At 45.7% G+C, this 10,802-nt stretch overlaps 1 protein-coding gene and 1 pseudogene across 5 annotated transcripts in view; both read right to left on the reverse strand.

The window, feature by feature from the left end:
* The window catches only part of CDK8 (cyclin-dependent kinase 8), a 161,170-nt gene that overhangs the window by 119,353 nt on the left and 31,015 nt on the right, over positions 1–10,802 (reverse strand). The gene's annotated exons all lie outside the window — the stretch shown is intronic.
* Positions 4,521–5,342, reverse strand: LOC102754572 (annotated as a pseudogene).

Genomic DNA, 10,802 nt, shown 5'->3' on the forward strand with positions numbered 1-10,802 from the left:
AATAGACTGGCCAGTCACCCCCAGTGGGGACCCCCACCCTGAAGGGTGTGTGACCAGCTGCAAAGAGCCATCATCGCCTCACCCAGGCTGGCCAGGCACCCCAGTGGGGACCCTCACCCTGATCCAGGACACCCTTCAGGGCAAACCAGTCGGCCCCCACATGTGCACCAGACTTCTATCCTATATAGTAAAAGGGTAATATGCCTCACAGCACTGGGATCAGCGGAGCCACGAGGCCTCCCAGCACCAGGATCAGCGTGACAGGGGGCAGCACCCTAACCCCCTGATCCGCCCTGCTCTGTGCGTGACAGGGTACAGAGCCCCAACCCCCCTGATTGGCCCTGCTCTGTGCGTAACAGGGGGAGGTGCCGCAACCTCCCCATCGACCCTGCCTTGAGTGTGACAGGGGGCGGTACCCCAACCCCCCAATCAGCCCTACCCTGAGCGTGACTGAGGGTGGCATCGCAACCTCCCGATCCGCTCTCCTCTGTGCATGACAGGGGCAGCGCCCCAACTCCCCAATCAGCCCTGCTCTGAGCCCGACCAGGGGCTGCACCTAGGGATTGGGCCTGCCCTCTGCCACCCAGGAGCAGGCCTAAGCCAGCAGGTCGTTATCTCCCGAGGGGCCCCCGACTGCAATAGGGCACACGCCGGGCTGAGGGACCCCGCCTTTCCCCCGAGTGCACAAATTTTTGTGCACCGGGACTCTAGTCTATACTAATAATAGCCTTGGGGGGTGATCAGGCCAGCAGAGGAGTAGTTAGGCGGGATCGAGCCTAAACCGGCAGTCGGACATCCTGGGATCAGGCCTGCCCCAACAGTTGACATCCCCCAAAGGGTCCGAGATTGGAGAGGGTGCAGGTTGGGCTGAGGGACACCTCCTCTCGTGCACGAATTTCATGCACCGGGCCACGTGTTGGACATCCTGGGATAAGGCCTAAACCGGCAGTCGGACATCCCCCAAAGGTTCCAAGATTGGAAAAGGTGCAGGCTGGGCTGAGGGACAACCCCCCTCTCTCTTTCGTGCACCAGGCCGCTAGTAATACAAGAATAAACTGTGTTTTGCATACCCACAACTGTAAACCTACTTTTGTCCCCCCCTGTATTTAGGAGAATTATCTATTAACAATCTTAAAATCTTCTTTAAAAATTTGAATTAGCATACCAGGACTCTGGAAAAATAGAAAATCATTAATGACTGGACAAGTGAGATCAATTTAATAAATACATTAAAGTACATGTAACTTATATGGCCTTGTAAGAACTTTAAAACTTCTTTTGCATGCTTTATCTTATTATGGTATACAAAAAGAACATGTGAGGTGAATTCATTTTACAGAGAAATGTGACATGCTCAGAGAGATTACACAAACTGTTTAAGTTCATAAAGCTAACATACTGCATAAGATGTCAACCTCATACCTAATAATGTTATGAGAATAAAAATTTAATTGCAATGAAAAACTTGAATGTGAAAGTAAAATGTAAATGCAAATTATATTTAAAAATGATGCCACCCGATACAATAAATATACACATTCAAACTAAATGCAGCCGAAACCAGTCTGGCTCAGTGGATAGAGCGTCGGCCTGCAGACTGAAGGGTCCCGGGTTCGATTCTGGTCAAGGGCATGTACCTTGGTTGCGGGTACGTCCCCAGTGGGAGATGTGCAGGAGGCAGCTGATCGATGTTTCTCTCTCATTGAGGTTTCTAACTCTCTATCCCTCTCCCTTCCTCTCTGTAAAAAATCAATAAAATATATATTTTAAAAACTAAATGCAAAGGTTAGAAAGATGGCTAATGACATGGAATACACATAACCTACTGTTGATGGAATGAAGCAAGTTTCAAAACAAAAGGCACAATATAATCTGATTTAAAACATGCCTAGAGCTCTAGCCCATTTGGCTCAGTGGATAGAGCATCGGCCTATATTTAGAAGCGTTCTGGGTTTGATTCCCGGTCAGGGCACATGCCCAGGGTTGCAGGCTCGATCCCCATTGTGGGTCATGCAGGAGGCAGTCAATCAATGATTCTCTCTCATCACTGATGTTTCTCTCTCTCTCTCTTTTTTTTCTTTTTAAACCAATGCATTCTTTATTGCAGACTGAAGTTAAGGGCTCACACTGTGCTCTGATCTGGGGCTTCTCTGCTGCCCAGCTTTCCCAGAGAGGCCAGGGCACACTCTCCAACCAGAGTAGGATGCAGCTTTCAGAAACAACCTCTCTGAAAGGCCTGAGATGAGGACCTGGGGAAGTAGCAGCTGGCATTCAGGGATGAACCAGAAAGGGAGGCTAGAGGGCCAGGCAAATCCAACCCTCATCTCCTGGGGACTCCAGGTCACTCGCTTCACCGGAGCGCCATACAGACTCTGAGAAAATCTATGAGGCAAGGGCAGGAGTGAAGGGCTGCTTAAGGGAGGGGGATGGGCACAGACTTGGTGTTGGGGGGAAAGCTGAGAAACTCCACCTTTCACTCCTAGGCCATCCCCAGGGCCACTCCAGGCCTTGCTTCTCCTTCTTCTTCTTTTTAATGGTTTTTATTGATTTTTTACAGAGAGGAAGGGAGAGGGATAGAGAGTTAGAAACATTGCTGCGAGAGAAACATAGATCAGCTGCCTCCTGCACACTCCCTACTGAGGATGTGCCTGCAACCAAGGTACATGCCCTTGACCGGAATCGAACCTGGGACCCTTGAGTCCACAGGCCGACGCTCTATCCACTGAGCCAAACTGGTTAGGGCTAGGCCTTGCTTCTTAAACAGTAAAGTGCTTGTAGGAAGCCCTGGGGATCTCTTGGAGTGCGGGTTCTGATCCCAGAGGTCCGGGACTGGGCCTGGGTTATGTGTTTCTAACAAGCTCCCATAGGTGCTGATGCACACCACACTGAGTTGCAGGCTCTGGCCATACAATGCCTTTTTGCATATCAGGCAAATGCACCCCTTCTTCAACAAGGAGACACCCCACTCCAGGACAAGGTGAGTGGGGCCAGGCCAGGCTGGGCTAGACTGCAGCCCTCACTTGTCCCCGGCTGAACTCAGTAGCCCTGGAGATCTTATCTGGCCTCCTTGCCCTGAAAACCCTTTTCCCAGAGCTTGACCCACCAGGCCTGAGAGATGAGCAGAGTGAACAGGCATCTCCTGGGACGCTGAGTTCTCAAGTGCTTGGTGACATGCCTACAATCTCCCCAACTGTCGGCTTCTTGCCAAGAGAAAGGAAGCCTGGGCAGGGCAGCTTCAGGGATGGGGAAGGGAAAGGGGAAGAAGAAGGAAACTGGAACATTCTGAGAAAGAGTCAGTGCTCTGAGTGTGGAACAGTGGCCACTGGCCCACGGATGTAGGATTTGGGTGGCCTGGTTTGCCCCAAGTCCTTGGGACTAAGGCATCTCCCACAGACTCCAACTAAAGTCCAGACCAGGTGGGCTCTGATCTGCTTGCTCCACAGATGAGAAGGTAGGAGGCAGATACCTGCAGGATCAAGAGGTCAGGGGTTCTCCAAACCAGAGGTATTGTCACAGGAAGCCAGAGCCCCAGGCCCTCACCTGGTGGAGCCACCAGTTGTCCCTGTTAGCAGGTCCTGTCCCTGTGTTAGCACTGAAAGTCCCGAGCAAACATGGATGACAGGTCACCCTACTGCCTGGCCAGGCTCCAGGTTCAGAGCCTAGAAATGACGAGGTTATCAGGGCTTTGAGTGGTGACCCGGGGGCTGGCCAGCTACAATCCAACAGTCCAGAGTGCCGCCTGCATCCAGGTGAACCAATCACAAGGCAGCCAGTCTGCCGCCAGAGGGAGACTGTGCAGAGAGAGGCACAGGCACAAATGGCTTTCTTTCTCTCTGGGCCACTCTCCTATAGTTCAAGGGGTGATGCCAGGTGCAGCTGGTCACTCCAGCAATTTCTTAATCATGAGGAAGGACAGGGCCACCTTGATCTGCTCCCCAGTTTCCCGGCCTGATGGCCCTGGGGCTCCTATGTAAACACTTTCAGCCCTGCTGCAGCCTCTGCACTCTCTCCACAGCTTTCCCACAACTCCTGGTTCAGGCTCCTGACAATCCAGGGATCTACAGGGCTCAGGATGGGGCACAGAGAAGGGATGGTTCCCAGGAAGCAATAAATAGATGCAGGTTGTCTTCTGTTCGTCTTGGGGCAGCGACTGGCTCTCAGCACTAGAAGCAAGGCCTCAACCCACAGGGGCCCAAGAAATGCTCAGCGATGCTCAGCTGCGAGCTCAGAAGATACCAAGGATTCAAAGACTTGGAGACGTGTGTTCCCTAAAAAGCCTCCAAGGAGCCCAAGGAGGCAGAGAGCCACTGCCACTACCCTTTTCCCAAAATTGTAAGTTCAGAGAGGGTGGGGTCTGCCCAAGTTGGCACAGAGGCTATGAATGCCCAGAGTCCCGGCTCTGGCCCCCACCTTGCCTCCTCCTCTGGGTATTCCAGGACTCTGCAGCTCTAAGCTGTCTATCCTGGACTGCTGCACCCCTTTCTCGCGCTGTTTGCCCACCTATCCCCAGACCTCCAAGCTAGGCCTCCCATAGGCCCTTGGGGCTCCTTCCCCTCAGGGTGCCAGGCCAAGTGGCCTCTGTCCCTTCAGGGTGGGCATGAGGAGGGAGGGAGGCCTAAGGTGGGGGGGCCCATGTGCCCTCTGGAGACAGGAGCATGTCAAACTTGATGAGTGGCAGGGCAATGACGCGCACCTCGGCGTTTAGCGGGACAAAGTGGAGATTGATGCTGCACAAGGCAGGCATGGCGGCTAGCTTCTCCATGGGCACATCCACAATCTCGTTCTCCTCCAAAATGATGGTCTCCAGTGCCGGCAGTGGGTGAGCTGCTCAGGGAAGTCATGAAACTGGTTCTGAGACAGGTGGATGGCCTTGAAGTGCTGCAGGGCACTGACCTCGTTGGAGAGATGGTACAGGAAGTTCCCTTCCAGGCAGAGCTTTTGAAGCTGACAGAATGTGGTCATGAACTTGCTGGTGAGGGACGTGAGCTCATTGTTGGCCAGCGTGATGAGGTGGATCTGGTCAGTGACACTCCACAGGACCTTGCAGATGCCAATGGGGAAAGACACCAGCTTGCACTCCACCAGATCCAGGGTGTCACTCTCCACCATCTCGTTGACCTTCCTCGCAACTCTGGCCACCACCTCACCCATCTTCCTCAGCATGCAGACTTGGGGTGTCCTGCTGCCAGCCACCAGGCTGGTCTGCAGCTCACAAAGGGGCCTGCACAGCAACAATACCTCCTAGCACCCTGCCCAGCGCAGTCACGCTCACTCGGCCGCCAGCGGCACCCCACACAACAGCAGCAGGCAGCGATGTTTCTATCTCTTTATCCCTCTCCCTTCCTCTCTGAAATCAATAAAAATATATATTTTTTAAAATGCCTAGAAAAAAGTCTAGGTAGCCAAAATAAGGTGAATTTTATTTTCTTATTAGAATTTATTTGCATATTCTACTATGATACTTATTACTCCTATAGTTTAACAACATTAAGTGTCTTTTTCAAGTGACAGCTGACAAGAAGGGAAGAATAAAGGAAAACAACATAGGCAAATGAACTCTAAAACCATAGCTATTTAGTTCAGGAGCCAACACATACATATATTATATATAAATTAGGTAATACATTTTAGAATGATTTTCATCCACAATGATTAAAATAAAGAGGTTTGGTGAATGAAAGTGAGCCAGTTACCTAAAAAACTTAGTAACTTCGAACCACATACACACACATATTAGTATTTCTAAAACATCCCAATACATTAGAAAAATGAAAGTTAATACCAGATGTACTCAGAGTTTTAATTCAATGAGCCACAGAATAATCAAAACAATTCTTAAGAAAAAATAAAGTTAGAGGATTCATATTTCCTGATTTCAAAACACTAGAAACCTAGAGTAATCAAAACAGTGTGGTAATGACATAAAGACAACCATATCCAGTGGTCGGCAAACTGTGGCTCTTTGGCCCCTTGAGTGTGGCTCTTCCTAAGCCTTAGGAGTACCCTAATTAAGTTAATAACAATATACCTACCTATATAGTTTAAGTTTAAAAAATTTGGCTCTCAAAAGAAATTTCAATCGTTGTACTGTTGATATCTGGCTCTGTTGACTAATGAGTTTGCTGACCACTGATATAGACGAATAAAATGGAATAACTAGTCCACAAATAAACCTTCATATATATGGTCAAATGATTGTGACAAGGGTGTGAAGGCCATTCAATACAGGAAAAAACATCTTTTCAACAAGTTGCTGAAAAATGGATATCCATATGAAAGAGAATTCAAAATTAATTCAAAATGGATCCATGATCAAAATGTACATAAGACAAAGGCTTCAGACACTGGATTTAGCAGCGATTTCTTGGACATAACACCAAAGGTATAGGAATCCAAAGGAAAAACAGATTAGACTTCAGGAAAAATCTTAAAATATTATGTATTAAAAGACTATCTACAGAGTAAAATGGCAACCCACAGAATAGGAGAAAACATTTGCAAATCATTTATTTTATAATGGATTAATATCCAGAATATATAGAGAACTCCAAAAATTCAACAACAAAAAGTTAAACAACTATATTCAAAAATGGGCAAAAAAGCTCAGCAGACATTTCTCTAAAGAACACATATAACTGGACAAAAAGCACACGAAAAGATGCTCAGTATCATTAACTAGAGGCCCAGTGCATGAATTTGTGCATGGGTGGGGTCCAGCCGGCCTGTCCCCATTGGGGCCGATCAGGCCGGGCCAGCCAGGGGGAGGGGACATGGGAGGTTGTTGGGGGTGGGGGGCCCCAGTTAGGGGCAGGGCCGACTGGAAGTGGGGCAAAAGGGGACCGAGGGCACTTGGCGGGCCGGCCCTGCCCCCTGGTTGAACTCTGGTCGAACTCCCTGTCCAGGGGACAGCTTGCATATTAGCCTTTTATTATATAGGATTATCAGGGAAATGAGAACAAAACTATGAGATACCACCTCATACCCATTAGGATGGCTACTTAAAAAAACAAAGCAAAACAGAAGATAGTCAATAATATTTTAATAACTACGTATAGTGTCAGAGAATACAAGATTTATCGGGATGATCCCTGAGGTTATATAATGACTAATCACTGGAGTATACACCTGAAACTAATATAATATTATATATCAACTGTAATTGGAAAATAAAAATTGATTTACATTTTTTAAAAAAGAAGCTAGACACAAATGAAATAATAAAACAAAACAAGGGTTGGTAAGGATGTGGAGAAAGTAGAACCCCTGTGCACTGTTGGTGAGACTGTAAAATGGTACAGCCACTGTGGAAAACAATATGGTGATTTCTCAAAAAAATTAAAAATAGAATTTACCATATTACCCAGCAATTCCACTCCTGGATATACATCCAAAAAAATTGAGAGCAGGGTTGTAAGGATATATTTGTACACCCATACCCATAGCAGCATTATTCACAGAAGCTAAGACGTGGAAGCTTCCCAAGTGTCTAGCAGTGGATAAATGGATAAGCAAAATGTGCTATATACATACAGTGAGATATCATTCATTCTTAAAAAGGGAATTCTGATATATGCTACAAGATGGGTAAATTATGATGACACTCTGCTAAGTGAAATAAGCCAGCTACAAAACAAAAACAAAACAAAAACAAAAAACAAATACCATATGATTCCACTTATATGAGATATTTGGGACAGGCAAAATTATTGAGATATAAAGTAGAATGGGAGTTCTCAGGGACTTGAAAGGGGAGAATGGAAAGTTATTATTTAGCAGATACAAAGTTTCTGTTTTTCAAGATGAAAGGAGTTCCACAGATAGATGGTGGAGATAATTGCATAACTAACTATAGGAATGTACTTACTGCCATTGAATTGTACAGTTAAAATGGTTATGATACTAAATTTTATGTTATGTATATTTGACCACAATAAAAAATGAAAAAAAAATATTGAAAAAGAACAAAATTAAGAGAACTCACACTTTCCAATTTCAAAACTTACTACAAAACTACAGTAATCAATACACTGTAGTACTGGGTTAAGGATAAACATATGGATCAATGGAACTGAATTGAGGGCACAGGAAAAAAATCCTATGTTTAGAGCGATTTCATTTTTATTAAAGATGTCCAGAGTATACAAAGATGATGGGACAAATGGACATCCACAAGCAAAACAACTTGGACCCAAACTCACAGAATACTCAAAATTGACCATAGGCCTAAATCTAAGAGTTAAAATTACAAAATTCTTAGAAAAAAAAAAACCCATAAGAGTAAGTCCTTACTCTTAGGTTAGATAATGTTTTTAGGATTTGACACCAAAAGCCCAAACAATAAAAGGAAAAATAGATACATTGGACTATATCAAAATTTAAAACTTCTGTGCTATAACATCACCAATAAAAAGGAAAGAGACAACCCAAAGAGTGGGGGGAAATATATGCAAATCACATATCTAGTAAGGGTCTAGATTCAAAATCCTACAAGTCAATAATACAAATGAACAAAAAATTTGAATACATTTACCCAAAAAGATATACAAATAGTCAATAAACACATAAAAGATGCCCAACATCTTTAACCATTAGGGAAATGCAAATCAAAACTAAAAGAAAGAAAAATAAGTGTAAGCAAGGATGTGGTCAAACTAGAACCCTCATGCACTGCTGATGGAAATGTAAAACGGTTCAGTGGCTAGGGAACAGTTTGGTGGTTTGTCAAAAGTTAATCAGAGTTACCATATGATTCAGCAATTCCACTCCAAGGTGGAATTAAAAGAATTAAAAGCAGGGACTCAGATACTCCTACACCAATGTAGAACAGCAGTATTCAAAATAACCAAAAAGTGGAAACAATACAAATATCTATCAACTGATGAGTAAACAAAACATGATACATGCTAAATCATTGATGAGACCTGAAAACATATTAAGAGAAAGAAGCCAGTCACAAAAGACCCCATTTTGAATGATTTCATTTAAATGAAATGTCCAGAGTAGGTGAATCAAGAGGCAGCAGGGAAAGGGGAATGATTGCTAATGAGTATAGGGTTTCTTTTAGGGGTAACAAAAATATTCTAAAATGAGATTGTGGTGATGCCTGCACAACTCTGTGAATACACTAAAAAGGAATGAACTATAAACTCTAACTAGGTAAAGAGTATGGTATGTGAATTTATTCTCAATAAAGCTATTTAAAAACTTCATCCTATATAATAGTGTAGTATGCAAATTGTCCCCATGACCAGGAGTTCGTCCAGGGGCGGGGCTGGCCGGGAGAAGGGAGGGAGGCCCTGGGCAGCAGTGGTGGTGGCGGTGGCAGGCGGCAAGAGAAAGGGAGCAGGGCCACAGCCAGCAGCCACTAGGGACCCTACCAGTGCACAATTTTCATGCACAGGGGCTCTAGTAAACTATAAATGTATAACTTCTTACGAGGTATTACTAATATTTTCTCCATAAAAACAAATTTAGTTTCTCTACTTAGTATTCAACTAAATCAAAACTACTTTTTAAACACTTAAAAATAAATAACTAGTGGCAAATGTTATCTTACATTCCAAAACATTTCAGGGTTAATTACTGTATAGAATTTCACTAAAAAAAAAAAAATGTAGCCAAAACCGGTTTGGCTCAGTGGATAGAGCGTCGGCCTGCGGACTGAAAGGTCCCAGGTTAGATTCCGATGAGGGGTATGTACCTGGGTTGCGGGCACATCCCCAGTGGGGGATGTGCAGGAGGCAGCTGATCGATGTTTCTCTTTCATCGATGTTTCTGACTCTATCTCTCTCCCTTCCTCTCTAAAAAATCAATAAAATATATTTTTAAAAAAATGTAATTGTGCTGTATTCTGAATTGAAAACCAAAAACCAGAAAAAAACTTGCTGGAGAGAGAAACCAAGATGGTGGCATAGGTAAACACTGGAAATTGCTGCCTCGCACAACCACTTCAAAAATACAACTAAAAGACAAAATGGACATCATCCAGCACCACAAGTCTGGGTGAGTGGAAATTCTACAACTAGCAGGAAAGACAAAAGCACACTGAGACTCAGAGGAGGTGCGGCAGTAAAGTGCAGAGTTACGGAAGGCGCACATGGAAATGGCTGGCAACTGAGGACACGGTTGTCTTTTTCAATCAGGGGGGAGTCTCAAGCTCCCGACTGCCCTGAACTCCAGTTCCGGGCGCGTCTCTGGGGATCCAGACTCATATGGGGAGAAACTGGACTGTCTGGCATCGGTTGGAACTCGAGGGCGGCATCCTCTCAGAGGTGCTTGCAGCGATTACTGGGACACTAGGACGCTGGGCCTCTTAGGGTAGGACTGAGGAGCAGCCATAGCTGCTTGCTCCGCTCTGTTGATCCCCTGAGACCCTTCCCCACCCAAGCTGTGCACAGAGGCTTTTGCATATAAAAGGCCTGGCCCTTTGCAATCTGAAAATTACCTAACAAACTGCAGCTGGATCAGAGAGACCCAGAACTTCCAAAAGAAGGCCCAAGGCCCCACAGCAGTTTGCATTGCTTCACAGCTGGGCCACATCTAGGCACCTCCAAACCCCAAACAAAGAAGAGGAATCTGCAGATCTCTCCATAGCTCCTGCTGGGTAGCCTCAGACAGATGCTAAATTAGCACCTCCTGAGATCCAAGAGCCAGTGTACCCAGTGGTCAGAGGGGGACCGTCCAGACCACAACTCCTCAGATCCATAAGGGACACACTCAGGGTGCAGTCTCAGTGAGCATCAAAGCCCCACTGAAGCAAGTCGCGCCCCAGAAGGGTGTCTCCAGCACAGAAGTTCTCCCAC

This window comes from Myotis davidii, unplaced genomic scaffold, assembly GCF_000327345.1.
Source record: "Myotis davidii unplaced genomic scaffold, ASM32734v1 scaffold152, whole genome shotgun sequence".
In the NCBI taxonomy this organism is placed as follows: domain Eukaryota; kingdom Metazoa; phylum Chordata; class Mammalia; order Chiroptera; family Vespertilionidae; genus Myotis; species Myotis davidii.